General features: G+C 45.9%; 1 pseudogene; it reads right to left on the bottom strand.

Annotated features, from left to right (window-relative positions):
* LOC140393461 (peptidyl-prolyl cis-trans isomerase B-like) overlaps positions 1-19593 on the bottom strand; it is a 138430-nt pseudogene that overhangs the window by 98098 nt on the left and 20739 nt on the right.

The following is a 19593-nucleotide window of genomic DNA, read 5'->3' as shown; positions in this document are numbered from 1 at the left end:
ACACCTCAACAGCAGTGAGCACAGCCTCACTCTACTGTGTTGCCATTGTGTGGCTGATCTTCCTATGGTATCCGAATAAATGGAGCCCGTTAAATTCAATGAATATTTCACCCTTCCTGTCTGCAGGGTCCTCCCGAGCAGCTCCTGCTCGTGCAGCCTCATTGCATCTGCAAGGACTGCTGCGGCATGGCAGGTGCTCACTGTCATGATATTTAGATCAGCATTTCATGGTGCAATCAAACACACACTGATGGACATGCAGTAGGACCAACCAACACACACACAACATCGCAGCCAATCACCAGTGAGAGCACACGCACTATAAAAACAGGGGACACTACAGTTCCCGCTCATTCCAGCAGCAGCCAGCTCAGAGCACCGAGCTCAGAGCCTGCCACTCAGACATTCACCATGTGCTGAGTGCCTCACCCAGATAGTAATAGGACAGGGTCCACAGATTAGCAGGTAATGCACGTACCCAAGTTAGCAGTGTGCTTGTTACAGTTGAGTAGTTAATAAAATTGAGGTACACCATCTCCAGCCGTGTTGGATCGTTTCTACATCAGAACACCCAACACGACATTCACCATACCTAGTTGAATACTCAAGTCCACTATCTGAAGGGGTGAAAGCAAACATGTTAGCATGGTGGGTTCCCCCATGCCCATCCAGGTCCAGCGGGCTGTAAGGTGGCCCTGACTTTCACTGCAGCCCCTGCCCCCGCATGTCCCCCATCCGGCTCCCGCTCCCACTCCCGGCTGCTCCCCCGACTCTTTGCGTTCCACGCCGCACCGCTAGTCCCGTCGGTGCCTTGCGCCGGGAGGGCTTCTAACCCTGCCACCCATCCCTGCTGGCATGAGTACCGATGGCTGGTGCTACCCATGCCAGCAGTATGCTCTATTTTCCCTGTCGTAGGCCCTACTGTGGGTTCTACTGTTGGTGGGCCATGTTCTACCTCACCAGCTGGGTGGCAGTAGGTTGAAGGGGGGTGAGCATTGTGCCAGCACCTGGTGGTCCACTGGCTACTCTGGATCATGTCCATGCCGTTGATGGATTGGCTGTGGTGTGAGGGTTCCTAACGGGGTGGCCTGGGGGAGGGCACCCATATAGCTGATGATGCTCTGCTCATCTACGGGCCACAGTGGGCAGTAAGTGGAGTGAATAGCCAGATGGCTGCCTTGCAGGTCCATGCCCGGTCATCCCAGTGCCCACGGCCCATCCCCTGGTCGCCCCCCCGCTACTCTCTTGGCTGATACCCCCCAGACAGCGGAACAACTGTTAGTCCAGCATTGCGTTTTGGGGAACTTTTCTTACCTCCTCACTCTCCCTCAGCAGCCACGGCGCCTATTCCTGATTTAAAATACCACAAGTTAACTTCGCCGTCATCTTTTCCACCTGGCGGAGGCGGGGCATCGCGGGAGGCTGGAGACTACTTGGTCAAACTCGTGAATAATATGCTTCTGTACATTTTGCATGGCCATATCGGCACACGGCGTGGAATGCATTCACGCCACCATCGAGGCATGGGAGCATGGTGCTACGCTCGGTACCCGGCGTTGACCTCGATTTTCAGCTGGTACCATAATCTCCGTCCTATCCCGATTCACGATTCCAAAGTCTGCCAACGGAAAATCCCGCCCTTAATGTTTCAAGTCAATGACCATTCACCAATCAAGAAAAGGTGGAGGGGTCTCTGTCCACCTCCTGCCAATGTGTTGGACAAAAACAAAAAAAAATTGAATTCACATAGTATGATTACCGAGGGCAGCACAGTAGCATTGTGGATAGCACAATTGCTTCACAGCTCCAGGGTCCCAGGTTCGATTCCGGCTTGAGTCACTGTCTGTGCGGAGTCTGCACATCCTCCCCGTGTGTGCGTGGGTTTCCTCTGGGTGCTCCGGTTTCCTCCCACAGTCCAAAGATGTGCAGGTTAGGTGGATTGGCCATGATAAATTGCCCTTAGTGTCCAAAATTGCCACTTTTGGGTGGGGTTACTGGGTTATGGGGATAAGGTGGCGGTGTTGACCTTGGATAGGGTGCTCTTTCCAAGAGCCGGTGCAGAATTGATGGGCCAAATGGTCTCCTTCTGCACTGTACATTCTATGATAATCTATGATTAATGTTGCATAACCTCCCAAGGTATTTCACAATGGCAATTGTCAGTGAAATTGACACCAGACCACATAAGGAGAAATTAAGAGATGTAACTTCATGCCTTTTTAAAGAAAAAGGTTTTAAAGAATGCCTGAAAGGGTTATCACAATTCCAGTTGATGTTGTAATTGGACGGAAAAAACGTGGAGGAACAGAGTCACAGGATTGCTAATTAGTTTTAAAAACAGGAAAAAACATTCATTAAATATGAAAGTTGGATTTTGATATGATATTATTTTACTTTCCCCCCCTTAGTTTAACAAATACACACAGATTTAATGAGTAACATGGATTACAGAATACATCTTAAATTACAATGGTCTCATTAACACAAAATGTCCCTTTTAAGCACATAAAATGACTGTGGCCAAATACACACATTCCCCTCTGGACCCAGTTGAATTTCTCCTCAGAATCCCCCCAGATAATGATCTGGGGCGTGGCATAGTTGTACTGTCATTGGACTATTAATCCAGAGACCCAGGATAATGATGTGGGGACCTGGGTTTGAATCCCACCACGGCATATGGTGAAATTTGAATTCAATAAAACTCGGGAATGAAAAATCTAATGATGACCATGAAACTATCGGCAATTGGCATAAAAACCCATCTGGTTCACTAATGTCATTTAGGGAAGGAAATCTGCCGTCCTTACCTGGTCTGGCCTACATATGACTCCAGACCCTCAGCAATGTGGTCGACTCTTAACTGCCCTAGCAAGCCAGCATGTTCAAGGGCAATTAGAGACGGCCAACAAATATTGCCCCAGCCGGCAATGCCCACATCCCCATTACAATTTTTTTTTTAAATTAGCGTTTCCAAACTCCACTCCCAAAAACATGCTTTAAAATTGTTTCTCATAATAATGCTTTCCCTTAGCAGTTTAGTACAAAGTCTTACAACACCAGGTTAAAGTCCAACAGGTTTGCTTCGATGTCACTAGCTTTCAGAGCGCTGCTCCTTCCTCAGGTGAATGAAGAGGTATGTTCACCTTAGCAGTTTGCCTTCTAAAATCCAGACCAGGTTTTCCAAATTACACTTTTAAACAAAGTTTCAAGTCCACCTCTAACAGTGAATCCAGTCCACGATTTTACACTACCCCTTTGGGATTTTTTCTGTCTTGACTGCTGGACAAACTGCTTAACTGTCAATTCCCAGACAGTGTTAAAATTACAACAAAATGTTCCACTTAACTCTGAAGTCTGCTGTCCAACTTTAAATCTTGGTACTGCAATTGTCTCTTTAACTCAGAACACATTGCGGGATTCTCCGTCGGCGGGATCCTCCACTTCGCCGGCAGCGCACCCACACCTGCGGGTTTCCTGAAGGCATGGGTGGCCATAATGGAAACCCCATTGTCCGGCTGCCGGAAAGGAGAATCCCACTGCCAGCAGGGGCGCACCATGCCGGAAAATCCCCCCCACTTGTTTCCTCTTCCTTGAATTCTGCTGAACAACACCTTGGTCTCTGTTCTCTTAACTTCAGGATTCATAAATGTTCTTTCTGGCCCAATTCCATGGGTATCTGGATTGTATCTTGTTCCTTAGGAAGCCTGCACACTTTTAACTGTCTTGTCCTGTCCAGCTTTTCCTGGCAGAGTTGAGAATCGTTCACTCCTCAGTGTCCTGTCTGCAACTTTCTGCAAATTCAGTCAAAACTAAAACTTAAAAGCTTCTCTGCCTTACAATGGGCCCCAGTTGCTAATCAACATCTAAGTGTTGTTGCCTTTCATTTATTCTTCATGCCGTTGCCCTCTCTAAGTACAGTTCGAACTCAACCGACCTCACACATACAAACACCTTTGTCCAGCATGGACCTAACTATAGGTTTTACACTTCCAGGCACAGAAACATTAAATTAAACCCACTTGAGACTATACCTTACTTCTAATGTTTACCAATACAAATATTAATCCCTTAAAACTACCTTTGTTTTCCTAATAGGATTATTAGGAGTGACCTCTCAGGAGTGATACCTCATCCCTGCCATTTTGCAACTCAGCCCAGGTCCAGGTAAGGGACCCATGCTTATGGCGTCATGGAACCAATGAAGTGTCCGTGGTGCTGGTAAAAGAGCTGGTACCTTGAGGGACAGGGGCTTCTTACAGACAGAAGATCCTTTGGGAAGAGGATTTGTGTTTCCTTTAAGGAAGGATATAGGAAACCACCTGATATATTCTTTGCCCGAGTCATATTCCTCATTGAAGTTGAAAACAGAAGGCTCCTATAAGCAACTGGAGGGGAAAGCTGAAGACATGGAGAAATGAGCAGAAGAGCTGCCCTTATAGGCAGATCACTATTACTGAAAGGAGGAGAGAGAGCACAGAGAGTATGAAGGAGGGAATTCTGGAGCTTAGGACCCAGGCAACTTAAAGCACAGCTGACAATGGTAGACTGATTGGGTATACTCAAGGGACCAGAATTAAAAGACCATGGTAATTTTGGAGGATTGTGGTTTCGAGTTGGTTACAGAGAAAGGGAGGGATGAGGTAGGATTTGAAAACAAGAATGAGAATTTTAAAATCAAGCCATTGCCGAACTGTGAGCCAATGTAAGTCAGTGAGCACGTGAATGGAATTTGATGTGAATTAGAATAAGGGTAATTTATGTTTGTGAGCTTGAATTTCTTGGAACTTAGATTACAATCATTCTATCTGTGTTTGACAGTTAAGGGTATTTGATTGCAATATTTTCCAAATTACTTCCCGAAAGCTCCCTCCAGTCTTGAAAGGCCTGGTCTGACTGTTGTCACATATGTACATATCTTTTATCATCCTGGATGGTTTCTCAAACCCTTTGTTCTTTAGTTACCACAGTGCCTCTGTCGTATACAGGGGAAGCACGGTAGCATTGTCGATAGCACAATTGCTTCACAGCTCCAGGGTCCCAGGTTCGATTCCGGCTTGGGTCACTGTCTGTGCGGAGTCTGCACATGCTCCCCGTGTGTGCGGGGTTTCCCCCGGGTGCTCCGGTTTCCTCCCACAGTCCAAAGATGTGCAGGTTAGGTGGATTGGCCATGATAAATTGCCCTTAGTGTCCAAAATTACCCTTAGTGTTGTGTGGGGTTACTGGGTTATGGGGATAGGGTGTTGACCTTGGGTAGGGTGCTCTTTCCAAGAGCCGGTGCAGACTCGATGGGCCGAATGGCCTGCTTCTGCACTGTAAATTCTATGATAATCTATAATATAGAGAGAGCCACAGTGCAGCATTTGATGAAGATGTTCCATCACTCGCTCTGACATTCACAGCTACAAGCTCAGATGTTGGCACGGACCTAACTTAGATGATTGTATAGAGTCGGGGTTGACACGTACTGAGTCATTAGGCATGAGGGAGCTATAGCCAGAAAAGACACAAAGGATAGTTTGTGTGCAAGCTCACCCAAGGGTGAGTTTTGAAGGTGATCCGGTATAGCTGTTTCATGTCACAATCTGGCCAATCAGGAAGCTTATAGTGCACGCCCAGCATGCCCATGCGAGCACCCTTACTGGCATGTGGCACTGCATGGCTCACATCAGAAGCAACCAGAAGTGCTGTGCATCCCATTTGCGAGGCCTTCAGCTTCAATAGCACTGGCTCCTGCAAGATGACAGAGCTGAATTTTTTTACCCAACCTCCTGTGAAGCTTTGAGTGAGCAAATTCAGTTTAACTTTGACATATTCCCATTAATCTTTTGTCACACATATACCACCCACACCTTCCTCTCACCCGGTCACCAAAAAAAGTGCTGCTTTGCTAGTTTTCTTCAGGTTGTATTGAAATGCAATGAAAATGAAAATCGCTTATTGTCACAAGTAGGCTTCAAATGAAGTTACTGTGAAAAGCCCCGAGTCGCCACATTCCGGCGCCTGTTCGGGGAGGCTGGTATGGGAATTGAACCGTGCTGTTGGCCTGCCTTGGTCTGCTTTAAAAGCCAGCGATTTAGCCCAGTGTGCTAAACCAGCCCCTGCTGTGTCAGTAATCAAATTCAATGGACAAGAAAACAAGATAAGACATGGAACAAATTTGGCTTGCGTATAATGCACTTGATTAATTGACTTACTGACTGAACAAGTTACTAACTGTAATATGTTGCACCTTTACTCTGATCTGTTGGATGCTCCAATGATTGGATCTCATGTAGGGGATGGAAAGTTTTTCCACTTGCTTTCAGAGGACTTCTTCATCCTTCCTGATAGCTGCCCGCCAGCTTTGACATGCTGGGACTGCCGCAATGTCTTGCCTGTTCATGTTTGTGTCAAAGAGGCTCCCTCCTGGTACCCACCAGAGGTCACTTCAGCCACCTGGACTGCATCAAGTATCTGAAATGGTGGTCAGTAGGATTCCATCGTAATTGGGGCGGTAAGATAGAACTCTCCATTTTAAAGGCCTCCGCTCTCTGTTAGATTGTTTTTTTAAAAATTATTTGATGGGATGTGATAATCACTGAAAGGCCAGCATATGCTGTCCATTCCTAATTGCCTTTGAGCTGAATGGCTTACTTGGCTATTTCAGAGGGGATTTAAGAGTCAACCACATTAAGAGTCACATGTAGTCCAGACCAGGTAAAGATGGGAGACTTCCTTCCCTAAATTGATCTTTAAGACAATTGATGATGGTTTCATGGTCACCATTACTGAGAAGAACCTTCAATTCCAATTTTTTTATGAAATTAATTTTAATACCACCAGCTCCCTTGGTGGGGTTTGAAGACATGTCTCTGAAGCATTGACCTGGGCCTCTGGATCGCAAGTCCCGTGACATTACCACTACCCCACTGTTTCCCCCTATTGTGTTCAGGCAGGGTGAAGTAAATTGAACCTCATGGCTAATTCTTACCTTGCCAATCAAGATAGATCTTTGCAAACTGTAGACTCGAAACAAACAGGAAGGTGCATCATTATTCTATAAGCTTTCACAATTAAGCTAATTTCTGATGTGCAAAGTTCAGATTGACAGGGCCGAGGCCAGAATTAGTGCAGCTATTCCACCATGAACTGAAATTATTGCTCACTAAAAGCACTATGCAGTGAAAAGTTTCCTTTAATGGAAAACTTCCAAGAATAATTTGAAATATAGGAAATCCTTCATATCTCAAATCCAATATGCCCAAGGGGAGACTGTAATGTCATGGGGCCTAAAAAAGGAACTTTATTTTAGCAAGCATAATGCCAGGTTTGTCACAATCAATTAGAAAAAAGAAACATCAGTGAAATGCCTTTTGATCCACTTTCGCTTCCATTATCACCTTCTTTCAATTCTCCATAAAAGACTGCACAAAACACCGCAACAAAAAATAGACAGGAAGAGGAATTCCCCATCCTAGGTTGGCGGAAATATTCTGAGAGAAGAAATATATTGTTTCTTTTCATCATTCATATTTTTCAGACCAGCTGGTTAAATAAAAGGATTATCTGCTTCTAAACAAATTCCATTGGGAAGAGCATGATTAGCGGCTGCGGTCATTTAAATTCATTAAATTGACAACGTGAGTAAGAACTGCATGCGCATTACAATCAATCCATAACATATATAAAGTCTGCATAGAACTTGTGTGAAAAGTTGTGCTTTTCAAGAAAGTACAACTGTTCGGCTGGGTTGATTACTCCGAAGCATCAATGAAGCTCGAATATGAAAGCAAAATACCGAGGTAAACTGAAATAAAAATATAAAATGTTGGAAACAGAGAAACAGTGTTAATATGCAGGTTTTCCTGTCGGCTATGGGACCCTGATATCAGGACAAAATGGGGGTCCCGAGACATTGCTTGCCAAGAGCCAGACCAGTTGAACACTTTCCTCACAGGCAATACCCTCAATGGACACCTCCAAGCTCAACGTCCATTTGGAGACAATGGGCAGGGTCCAGCTGCTTTGAGTCCCACCAGCCCTCACCGGGAGAAATGGGCACTGCAGAGGCAGATAGGAAAACACCAGCTGGCCTTAAAACGGAGGTGCTCTCGGAGGAGTACAAATGATTATATATTTAGAGGGACCAAGTTGTAGATACCATGGAGGTAGCGTTTGGATATCAGGTATAGATATTTCTGCCTCATCTTTTGGGGATGGAGATTTAGGCTCAGATGACCCTTAAATCAACCCTAATCCTGGGCCCTAAATATGTAGATTTTCTTCCCGCCACCCTTGCGGCAACAGCAAATCTGTATCACTGCCCCCCTCTGGGAAGCCCTGAAGTGCTGACTCATCTTCCCATGATATTCCTGGATTGTTCCTCCTACCCCATTTCTACTCTCAACACCCTTGGGCTGGGAAAATCTGCCCAATGTTGTAACTTGATGACTTTTCATCAGAACTGACTCTCACAAAAGGTCAAGGACCTGTAAAGTTGGCAGAGGTGGGATCAGGAGTGGGAAATTTGCAGAAAGTTATGTGGCTCGCAATCCTGACATGAACCCACTCCTTCTGGCTTTCCCAGGGGTACGATGGGAGTACAGTGAGAAGCCCCTGAAGATGGGCTGCTAAGCCAATTAATGTATAATTTATTAGTCAATTAATGTGATGTGGTTGACTCTTAATTGCCCCCCCCCCACTGAAATGACCCAGCAAGCTCAGTTCAAGGGCAATTAGGGATGAGTAATAAATGCTGGACCCAGCCAGCGATGCCCACATCCCAAGAATGAATGTTCAAAAATTTTAAAAGACTTAAACTTAAGAAGGTTATCAGGAGAAATGGATTCCCCCTTCCTCACCAGCTATTTCTGCAATGCAGGAGGTTGAAGAAAGCGAGAGCATAGTGAAACTGACAGGCTGGGAAGGCTTTGATCAATTACACTGAAGAACTCCAGCCATGGCCATTCAGGGTTTTTTTGTTCAAAGCACTTCTTCTCTCAAACATTGCCAACTGCTCCAAAGTCACTTCACTTGTCTAACACGTCACTCGCCTTCAGCTGTACTTTACTGCTGTCAGCCTTCAGAGCTGTTTTGGAGCACCTGAGCCAGCTCTGCTGTCCCTCGCTGATGAGGATCAAGGGCAGGGGATTCACCACTGTCAACAGGACCACAGCAGCAGGAGCAACACCAGCAGCAGTTGGTTGTTCAGTTGGGGACGTGAGGTGCTTGGAGAGAGAGGGGGATGAATAGCGCTGCAAAGTATGTTGCCCTAAGATGTGCCATGCAGGAGAATGCTGTTGAAGTCAGAGTATGAGAAATGGCACCCGTCAGTGTTATGCCATTCATCTGTCATCCCCTCACTAAGGTTCGGGATCCTTTTGGTCCATAGTCTCCAGGTTAGTGCAGCCACACTCCAGTTGCTGATTTTAGCCTGTTACTTTCATCTCTATCTGTTTGGTCGAAGCAGTCATCCTCTTCCGCTTGCCCTTAGAGCTGACCTCAGATCCTGCAGCAGATCTTTTAAATAAGAATGAGATATCCAAGGTTGAGTCTGCTCAAGTCTCCTCTCGACTCCTGTGGATTCTGCAGTCTGAAAATCCAAACGCAGTAGAGCGTGCTATGGATACTTTAACAGAAATCGTTCCTCTGACAAAATAGTTGTTTCTTTCCACCCAACTTTACTAGTTGGTCAGGGAGCCCAGATGCAGGTTCTTAATTGGTTTCCTGTGATAACAAATCAGGATATCAGGATTGTGACCTGAAAATGGCCTCACTTTGCATCAGAAACTCAGGTGGTAAGAATTTAATTTTGTTACCGAAAGACTGGTGAAAAAGTGGAGCTCGCTACCACAGGGAATGGGTGAAGCAAATAGTGTTGATGTATTTAAGATGAAGTTGGACAAGTTTATGAGGTAAAATGAATAGATGGTTATGATTATAGACTTGGATGAGGAAAGATGGGAGGAGGCTTAACTGGAGCATGGACACCAATGCGGATTGATTGAGCTGAATGTCCTCCTTCTGAGTGATGGCATCCATGGGTGCCCTGTGTTGCCTTTTTTTCCTGTGTTTTCCTGTGGCTCTGTTCCAATTATGGCAATCAGTGAGTATGCCCTCCTTTCTTTTGATATCTATGTTCTAATACTCAGAGTCGCCAGGTATCAAATGATACCACTACAAGGTTCAACCGGCTATTGATCAAAGAGCCAAACACCGATTTGTTAGTTCAAGGTCAAGGGTACTTTATTTACACACAATTAGTCATGCAACATAAACACTACTAGTTAACTACACCTATCGACTAAGACAACCTGTACTTAACTTCAGGCACCCGGCTTAGGTCAGAGGAACAGTGGCCACTGTCCGATTCTGGATCTATCGAGTCTGGAGAGGTAACTGCTGCTCAGCTAGGCTCATCCGTCTGGTAGCGAGCGTTGAACTTCAACTTGCTTTTGGTGGTGCTATGATTGGAGATGGAGGTTGCCGGGGCGCCAGGACCAAAAGAGGCCGAACATATGGCGAACTCTCTTCTTATACCTGGGGGTTTTCGCGCTCTTTCGGGCGGTCCTTCAGTTTGGACCCCACTAATTGGGTGATCCCTGATCACTATGTTCGATTCCTAACCAATAAGTAGGCGGGGATATGGATGGCTGGGCATGTCCCAAACAGTCACTGACCCCATTGTTTACGGTTCCCCTGAATAGGGAGTGGCACTGAAATGTCTGGGACAGTACCGGTCGCTCGAGTACCAGTCCTTTGTTTTGGGGAAGATGGGCCATCAAATGCTAATCGGCCCATCAAAATGTTAATTGGTCGGAGTTTCGATACCGTCTGAACATCTTGCTTGCAAATATACATTTCAGGCTCTGAGCCTGCCTGAGTCTTGCCTTGTCCATTTTACCCGCTAGGCTTTGCGAGTTTCTCTGTCCCTAGTTGTAAGTGGCCATCCCAGATGGCTACACTCCATCCTCTTGATCCTCAATGCGAAGCATGAAGGATCACAATACTGGGTCTTCTCCTGTTCTCTGAAATGCCGGGTACTCTCAGTCAAGGACAGGTTCTACCCTACTCTGTCCTATGGGTCAAAACATTCCCTAATACAACACATCTCTAAAATTTCCTACGGTGGCATTTAACATTCAAACCTATATTCCATTCTCCTTGCACCAAAAGGGGGACCTCTAACTGTCTCTAACTAGTCTACACTCATGCTGCTATTTAACAATCAAAGAACTTATCTTACAATACAAAAATCCAATGGCACCATCACATTTCTTCTTATCAAATGTCTATGTACAAAGAAGTAACTTTGTTAAAGAAACAACAACCGTGGAATTTATTAGGGGGAAAGGGTTCAGAAAGAGTGTGGGGTTTGCTGGAGTCCGAGGAAAGGGGCTCTAAATGTGTATACTGGAGGCGGGAGGCTCTCCTTCTTCATGTCCGCAGTCTGATTGTCTGGATGACACTGCACAATACAGCTTTCACCAGTAAGGCTTCTACTGTGTATGACAGGGAGTACCATTTAATGAGATTCTCACAGCATGTGGGGGTATCAGTGGCTGTGTCTATGTGTGGTGTAGTGTCCGGGCTAAGGGTGTTGTGTTGGGTCGTCATGTTCGGGGCCTGTAATGTTAACCACTCCTGGGATTTTGATGTAGTCGTGCTTGTGCTGGGCAAACGCTGCTTTATGTCTTTTCAAGACCTCTCTAACCGCTTTGCCTGTGGTAATGGTTTGTGGATCAAACCAGTACTCTCCTACTGAGCTGACTCTATGTGCATAGTCTCCTACTGTGAGCATGGCGGTGGCTCGCGCTGCTCTAGCCATTTTCCATATGCATCTATTAACTGGGTCGAATGAAAGGTTGCGTGTACTCATGAAATCTATGCCCAGGACGTATTCTATTGCCTGGGGTAAATCTACTAACACGACCGAGTGTTTTGTTGCCAAGCTGTAGGTCCACAGGGGCTGTGATGTGTCTTTGTTGGAGGTGACCTGTAAAGCCACTAAGGGTAATGTGTCTGTAGTGGACCTCTGTGGTCTCTCTCTGGTACATGATGGAGGAGTTTAACGTGGTTCGGGACCCTCCTGTGTCCCAAAGGAACTCTACGGGGTGTCCCCAGACTGTGCCTGCAACTACCGATCTTCCGGACTTATCCCTAAGGGTATCGCAGACCCAAGTTGGGGAGCCCGAACACCGTCAATCGGTGCCATTCCTGGCCGAATTATCTGGCCGGGCGCTAACACTGTGGGTGGGTCTGGCATTGTTTCTGGGGGGGGGGGGGGGGGCTTTGGGTTCTGATTCCCTTCGGGGGGGCTTTACATTCTCGTGTGTAATGTCCTTTCTGTCCGCAATTATAACATTCCTGTGCTTTAGGATGCTGCGCGCTACTTCTGCCTTCATTTACCCATGCGGGGTCTTGATGTGCCCTTGCTGAATTCACTGTGGCGTCTACGCTCTCCTGCTTTGTCTTTCTCTGTACAGACTGTTCCCAAGCTCTCGATAAGCGTTTCAGAACCCACACTTCATTGTGTGCCGGGTCTGAGGGGTCGTAACTGGCACATGCCTTCTGTCCTGCCTCTGTGGCATGGGATACTAGCGTACGGGTCCATTTGGCCGTATCGTCTGCTGATAAACGGGCGCGGGTAACTCACCGAATACCGCAGTAAAGTGGATGCAGAGGTGTCCAGCAAACGCTGTTGGATGCTCTCCCTTTTTCTGTCGGCACCGGTTGAGTCCTTCTACTGGATCTCCTCTATTATAGCCAATGGCGTCTAAAATGGCTGTTTTCATCTCTTGGAGGCTACCTCCTCCCACATTTTGTGGGTCGGGAAGGGCTGAACTAACTAATGCGTCAAGCACATCACTGTGAGCTTTACCTCTTCCTTTTCGTCTAAACCGTACATGAGGGTCTGTTGCTTCACTAGTTCGAAAAAGTGGTGTTGGTCTGATGTGGGTTGGAAAGTCTCTATCTTATCGCGGGCATCTCTTAACTGGGTGATGGTTAATGGGGTTGTACACACAAAATCGGGTTGGTCTTTCGTGGTGACCCTGCGCTGTGTGGTGATGGGGTTCATTGGGTTGGGTGCTGCCTGTGCAGTCGGTGGTGCGGGTGCTTTTCTTTTCAGGTCCTCTATTCTGATTCTCGGTCTCACTCACGTACCGTTGGGCCGTTTCACTGAGTTCCTGCCAATCGGGGCCATCCTCCTGATCTAACTGTGGGCCAAAGGTGTCTCTGAACCCATTTTGAACGGACAGCAGGGATTGCAATTTTGCAATTTGCTGCCTGCACTTGGCATGATCAACCAAACTCTGCCTCTGTTCCGTGGTGGAACTGTGGAGCACTCGGAGGGCTGCCTTCAAATCATCGCACTGTTTCCTCAATTGTTGTACCTGGTTCTCTATTTCTTCTCTTACCATTACAGCACGTTGCGAGTCCTGGTAGGCCTTATCATACTGAATCTGGAAGCTGCTAAGATGGGTGAGACAGGATTGATGTGCCCTGTTGACATCATCCATTTCCTTGTCCTTCGCTGCTAACTGCTCCCGGAGCTGCACATTTAATCTCTCGCTTTCACTAATATCTCCCTCTCTACTTCTCTCCTTCTCCTCAAACTGCTTGCGGAGCATCCTCACGACCTCCTCTGTGCCTCGCAATTGTGCCAGACAGGACACGATTGCTATCGGCTTACAAAATGAAAATGAAATGAAATTCGCTTATTGCCACGAGTAGGCTTCAATGAAGTTACTGTGAAAAGCCCATAGTTGCCTGTTCAGGGAGGCTGGTACGGGAATTGAACCGTGCTGCTGGCCTGCCTTGGTCTGCTTTAAAAGCCAGCGATTTAGCCCAGTGAGCTAAACCAGCCCCTTATGAACCTTACTTAAACTTTTCTTATTGATCTCGGTCAGGATGTCCCACCAACACTGTCCTATGCTGCCAGGACCTGTTTCCTCATCCCGTAACAGCCTCCCCGAACAGGCGCCGGAATGTGGCGACTAGGGGCTTTTCACAGTAACTTCATTTGAAGCCTACTTGTGACAATAAGCGATTTTCATTCATTTCATTTTCATTTCATTTGCACAAAATTCCGACCATAGGGGCCATCCTTTCCCCTTTAGGTATCTCCTAAGCTCTTCTTCCCATACGGGACACTGTTCTGATCTGTTGGTCGTTGCGACCTCAGGCTTTTGTGGATGAATAAGGCATTCCATTGCCTTCATGGCCATCCCTACAATTACTTCTGTCTCTACCGGAAATTTGGAACAAGGGGGAATAAAGCGGTGGTGCAAACACTGGTACGGCTCAAGCTATTTTCCGGTTTATGCAACTCCCGAAAGTTTCACGCAACAAAATCTATCGAGGTTACCTTATATCCCTTTGTTAGTACGCATGCAAATTACACACTTCTGAATTTTGGAGGTTTGATCGATACTGGTTTCGCTTGTGGTTTCTTTCACTTTGCCAATTTAGATTTCTAATTCAATCGTTTTGTGGGTTCTCTCGGAGTGACACATTCACTTCTGGATCGAGTCCCGTCAGATGTCGCCAATAACTGTTGCCTTTTTTTCCTGTGTTTTCCTGTGGCTCTGTTCCAATTATGGCAATCAGTGAGTTTGCCCTCCTTTCTTTTGATATCTATGCTCTAATACTCAGAGTCGGCAGGTATCAAATGATACCACCACAAGGTTCAACCGGCTATTGATCAAAGAGCCAAACACCAGTTTATTAGTTCAAGGTCAAGGGTACTTTATTGACACACAATTAGTCATGCAACATAAACACTACTAGTCAACTACACCTATTACTAAGACAACCTGTATTTAACTTCAGGCACCCGGCTTAGGTCAGAGGAACAGTGGCCGCTGTCCGATTCTGGATCTATCGAGTCTGGAGAAGTAACTGGTGCTCAGCTAGGCACATCCGTCTGGTAGCGAGCGTTGAACTTGGACTTGCTTCTGGTGGTGCTATGATAGGGGATGGACGTTGCCGGGGCGCCAGGACCAAAAGAGGCCGAACATAGAGGGGGCAACAGAAAGCTACTAAAAAAGCTATAAAGAAGAGTAAAATAGATTATGAGAGTAAACTTGCTCAGAATATAAAAACAGATAGTAAAAGTTTCTACAAATACATAAAACAAAAAAGAGTGGCTAAGGTAAATATTGGTCCTTTAGAGGATGAGAAGGGAGATTTAGCAATGGGAGATGAGGAAATGGCTGCGGAACTGAACAGGTATTTTGGGTCGGTCTTCACAGTGGAAGACACAAATAACATGCCAGTGACTGATGGAAATGAGGCTATGACAGGTGAAGACGTTGAGAGGATTGTTATCACCAACGAGGTAGTGATGGGCAAGCTAATGGGGCTAAAGGTAGACAAGTCTCCTGGACCTGATGGAATGCATCCCAGAGTGCTAAAAGAGATGGCTAGGGAAATTGCAAATGCACTAGTGATAATTTACCAAAATTCACTAGACGCTGGGGTGGTCCCGGCGGATTGAAATTAGCAAACGTGACACCACTGTTTGAAAAAGGAGGTAGGCAGAAAGCGGGTAATTGTAGGCCAGTGAGCTTAACTTCGGTAGTAGGGAAGATGCTGGAATCTATCATCAAGGAAGAAATAGCGAGGCATCTGGATGGAAATTGTCCCATTGGACAGACGCAGCATGGGTTCATAAAAGACAGGTCGTGCCTAACTAATTTAGTGGAATTTTTTGAAGACATTAACAGTGCGGTAGATAACGGGGAGCCAATGGATGTGGTATATCTGGATTTCCAGAAAGCCTTTGACAAGGTGCCACACAAAAGGTTGTTGCATAAGATAAAGATGCATGGCATTAAGGGGAAAGTAGTAGCATGGATAGAGGATTGGTTAATTAATAGAAAGCAAAGAGTGGGGATTAATGGGTGTTTCTCTGGTTGGCAATCAGCAGCTAGTGGTGTCCCTCAGGGATCAGCGTTGGGCCCACAACTGTTCACAATTTACATAGATGATTTGGAGTTGGGGACCAAGGGCAATGTGTCCAAGTTTGCAGACGACACTAAGATAAGTGGTAAAGCAAAAAGTGCAGAGGATACTGGAAGTCTGCAGAGGGATTTGGATAGGCTAAGTGAATGGGCTAGGGTCTGGCAGATGGAATACAATGTTGACAAATGTGAGGTTATCCATTTTGGTAGGAACAACAGCAAAAGGGATTATTATTTAAATGATAAAATATTAAAACATGCTGCTGTGCAGAGAGACCTGGGTGTGCGAGTGCATGAGTCGCAAAAAGTTGGTTTTCAGGTGCAACTGGTGATTAAGAAAGAAAATGGAATTTTGTCCTTCATTGCTAGAGGGATGAAGTTTAAGACTAGGGAGGTTCTGCTGCAATTGTATAAGGTGTTAGTGAGACCACACCTGGAGTATTGTGTTCAGTTTTCGTCTCCTTACTTGAGAAAGGACGTACTGGCACTGGAGGGTGTGCAGAGGGGATTCACTAGGTTAATCCCAGAGCTGAAGGGGTTGGATTATGAGGAGAGGTTGAGTAGACTGGGACTGTACTCTTTGGAATTTAGAAGGATGAGGGGGGATCTTATAGAAACATATAAGATTATGAAGGGAATAGATAGGATAGATGCGGGCAGGTTGTTTCCACTGGCAGGTGAAAGCAGAACTAGGGGGCATAGCCTCAAAATAAGGGGAAGTAGATTTAGGACTGAGTTTAGGAGGAACCTCTTCACCCAAAGGGTTGTGAATCTATGGAATTCCTTGCCCAGTGAAGCAGTAGAGGCTCATTCATTAAATGTTTTTAAGATAAAGATAGATAGTTTTTTGAAGAATAAAGGGATTAAGGGTTATGGTGTTCGGGCCGGAAAGTGGAGCTGAGTCCACAAAAGATCAGCCATGATCTCATTGAATGGTGGAGCAGGCTCGAGGGGCCAGATGGCCTACTCCTGCCCCTAGTTCTTATGTTCTTATTATGTTCTTATATGGCGAACTCTCTTCTTATACTTGGGGGTTTTCACGCTCTTTCAGGTGGTCCTTCAGTTTTGGACCCCACTAATTGGGAGATCCCTGATCACTCTGTTCGATTCCTAACCAATAAGTGGGCGGGGATCTGGATGGCTGGGCGTGTCACAAGAGGTCACTGACCCCGTTGTTTACGCTTCCCCTGAACAGGGAGTCAACTCTGATCCCAGCTAACGTGAGGTCTCGCTTTGATGTCATTGTATCACAGATGTGTTCGACCTGTTGGTCTCACACTGATAGTAAACATGTTTTAGGGGATGCATCATCCATTCAGCTCACATGACCCAGCCAACAGAGGCGCCGCTGACTTGAAAGAAAAAATATGCTAGGCATTCCTCGAAGCTGGCGTACCTCCACTTTCAAAACTTTATCTTGCCACGAGACGCCCAATATTTACCGGCGATAGTGGTGGCGGATGCTGTTGAGCTGCCTATCGTGGCTTGTGTAAGATGTCCATGCTTCACTGCTGTAAAGATGGTGCCGAGGACACATGCACAGTTAGTTTGCTATTGGTCCACATTTAAGTTCTCAACTTTGACATGACAGCTACGGCCTTGACAATGCTGGTGCTGATTTCAGCATCAAGCAACAGGTTGCTGTTGTTAGAGTTTACCTCAATGTCATGTCTGTGTCATTAATAAAGCTTAAATTATAAAATTATATCTCACGTCAGTTTAGTGATGAAAAACCTTAATTTGTATATGTTACTGGGATGCTGTTCTAGAATCTTAAAGTTGACACCTCTCTTTAAGTGCCAGGTGCGGTTATGTCTAAGATGAACTATGATTAAAGTTGCGACATATTTGCCCAATGAGTCTAGCTGAGCAGTTAACAGAAGCCAAAGCTACAAAGCTGATTGGCCCGGGAAATGGTCCAAGGACTAAATGTTCCAAGGACCACTGGTTAGGAGATGCACGTTAAGGTTAGATTGTTGTGGGGGACCAGGGATATTTTTCCCATTGGCCAAGAGTTTCAAATAGAGAGTGTTAGTTTTGTTGACACAGGTGCACATACTTCGGCTAAATGTTGCAAGGCCACCTCAAAAGAAGGTATAAAAATAGGGGTGCCTCACTGAGCATTTTGCGCATGTGAGGGGATAGCAGTTGTCTTGAACGCTTGCTGGGGTGGGAGTGCACTTGTCTGATGAGAGTTAGGAATGGGCACTTGCTGGAAGGTTAGCATTTGCGTAGGACATTGTTAGTCAATGGTATTTGTCATAAGTTGAGGGATTATCGTAAGAACCCAGTATTAGAGATCGGTGGTTCCATCAGTTGAAGTCTAGTTTGGGAGAATCAGTCGTAAAATATAACCTTAGTCATTTTTGGAAAGATAGTCTTTATTAGGAAGCTGTTTCAAAGAAAGTTAGATATGGAAAGATAGATAGAACTCAGCAGCTTCAACATTTAAGGTTATCTGGAAGCTTCAGCAGTTAAGGCAGGCAGGGACATTGTGGGTTGAAAAAGGATACGCTCAAGTTGAAGTCTTAAAGCTGCAAAGAGATGTGTATGTGTGTTGGAGTTAAGTTGACTTAAGTTAAAGTCTTGAAAGACATTGTGAGTCATGGGACCAGGTTCAAGGAGCCAAAAAGAGAAGACCCCAGAAGCCCCCGAATCCACAGGAAAGATAGACCGACATGCGTTGAAATGTGTACCATGCCATGCCTTAACTCGTGAAATGTTAAGTACCAATCTTTATTGTCCAATGAACTGTTAGTTTTGATTCTAAACTAGTGATTGTCCTTTTTGGCAATAAGGTTATTCTCGAACAAGAATTTTCTTACTCTCGGGTTCAGTATAGAGTCCAAATTAGCTCATTTGCCCAGAACAAGGCCAAGGGGGTTCAATTCCCAAACCGGCTGAGGTTATTCATGAAAGCGCCACCTTCTCAACCTTGTCCCTCGCCTGAGGTGTGGTGATCCTCCGGTTAAATCACCACCAGTCAGTTCTCCTCCTCAAAGGGGAAAGCAGCCTATGGTCATCTGGGACTATGGCGACTTTTGTGGACTCCAAATCCCTACACTGTTAATTATTAATGCATGGTATCTGAAGCTGTCAACGACCTCCAGAGTGAGGTTGTCAATGTTGATGGAAGGTGGAGCCTATGTCCTGGCCCATAACGTTGGTCTTGCTGAAACTGACTGACATTCCAATCTTCTTGCAGGCCCGGGAGAACTGGTCTACAAGCTGGTGCAATTATAGGATACCAGTGCAGCACCATCAGCAACTCACAGACTATAACTCTACACACTTTGGCCCTGGTGCACTTTGGCCTTGGCAAGTTGACCAGCTTGCCCTTGGCTCCAGCATGCAGGTGGAAACCTTCATTCGAGTTGCCAAAAGCATACATTAGCAGCATAGCGAAAAGAGAGTCAGCACCAGGTTACATACCTGCTTCACCCCACTGCTGATCTTGAAAAACTCATGATGCTTCCCGTAGCTGACAAAAATATGCACCTTCTCATGGAAAGAGAACAAGAGTCCAGGTGAGCTGCTTATTTTCCATTTTTGATGATTTCAGTTGGAATGCCACCATTTTTAAGGTTTTTTCCCTCAAAGGACAATTGATGGCCTTTTTAAGCTCTGCTTTGATGGGCTCGCAGTC

The sequence above is a fragment of the Scyliorhinus torazame genome, chromosome 17, assembly GCF_047496885.1.
Source record: "Scyliorhinus torazame isolate Kashiwa2021f chromosome 17, sScyTor2.1, whole genome shotgun sequence".
Taxonomy (NCBI): domain Eukaryota; kingdom Metazoa; phylum Chordata; class Chondrichthyes; order Carcharhiniformes; family Scyliorhinidae; genus Scyliorhinus; species Scyliorhinus torazame.
The sequence above is the reverse complement of the archived record's forward strand: the minus strand, read 5'-3'. Positions and strand labels throughout refer to the sequence as shown.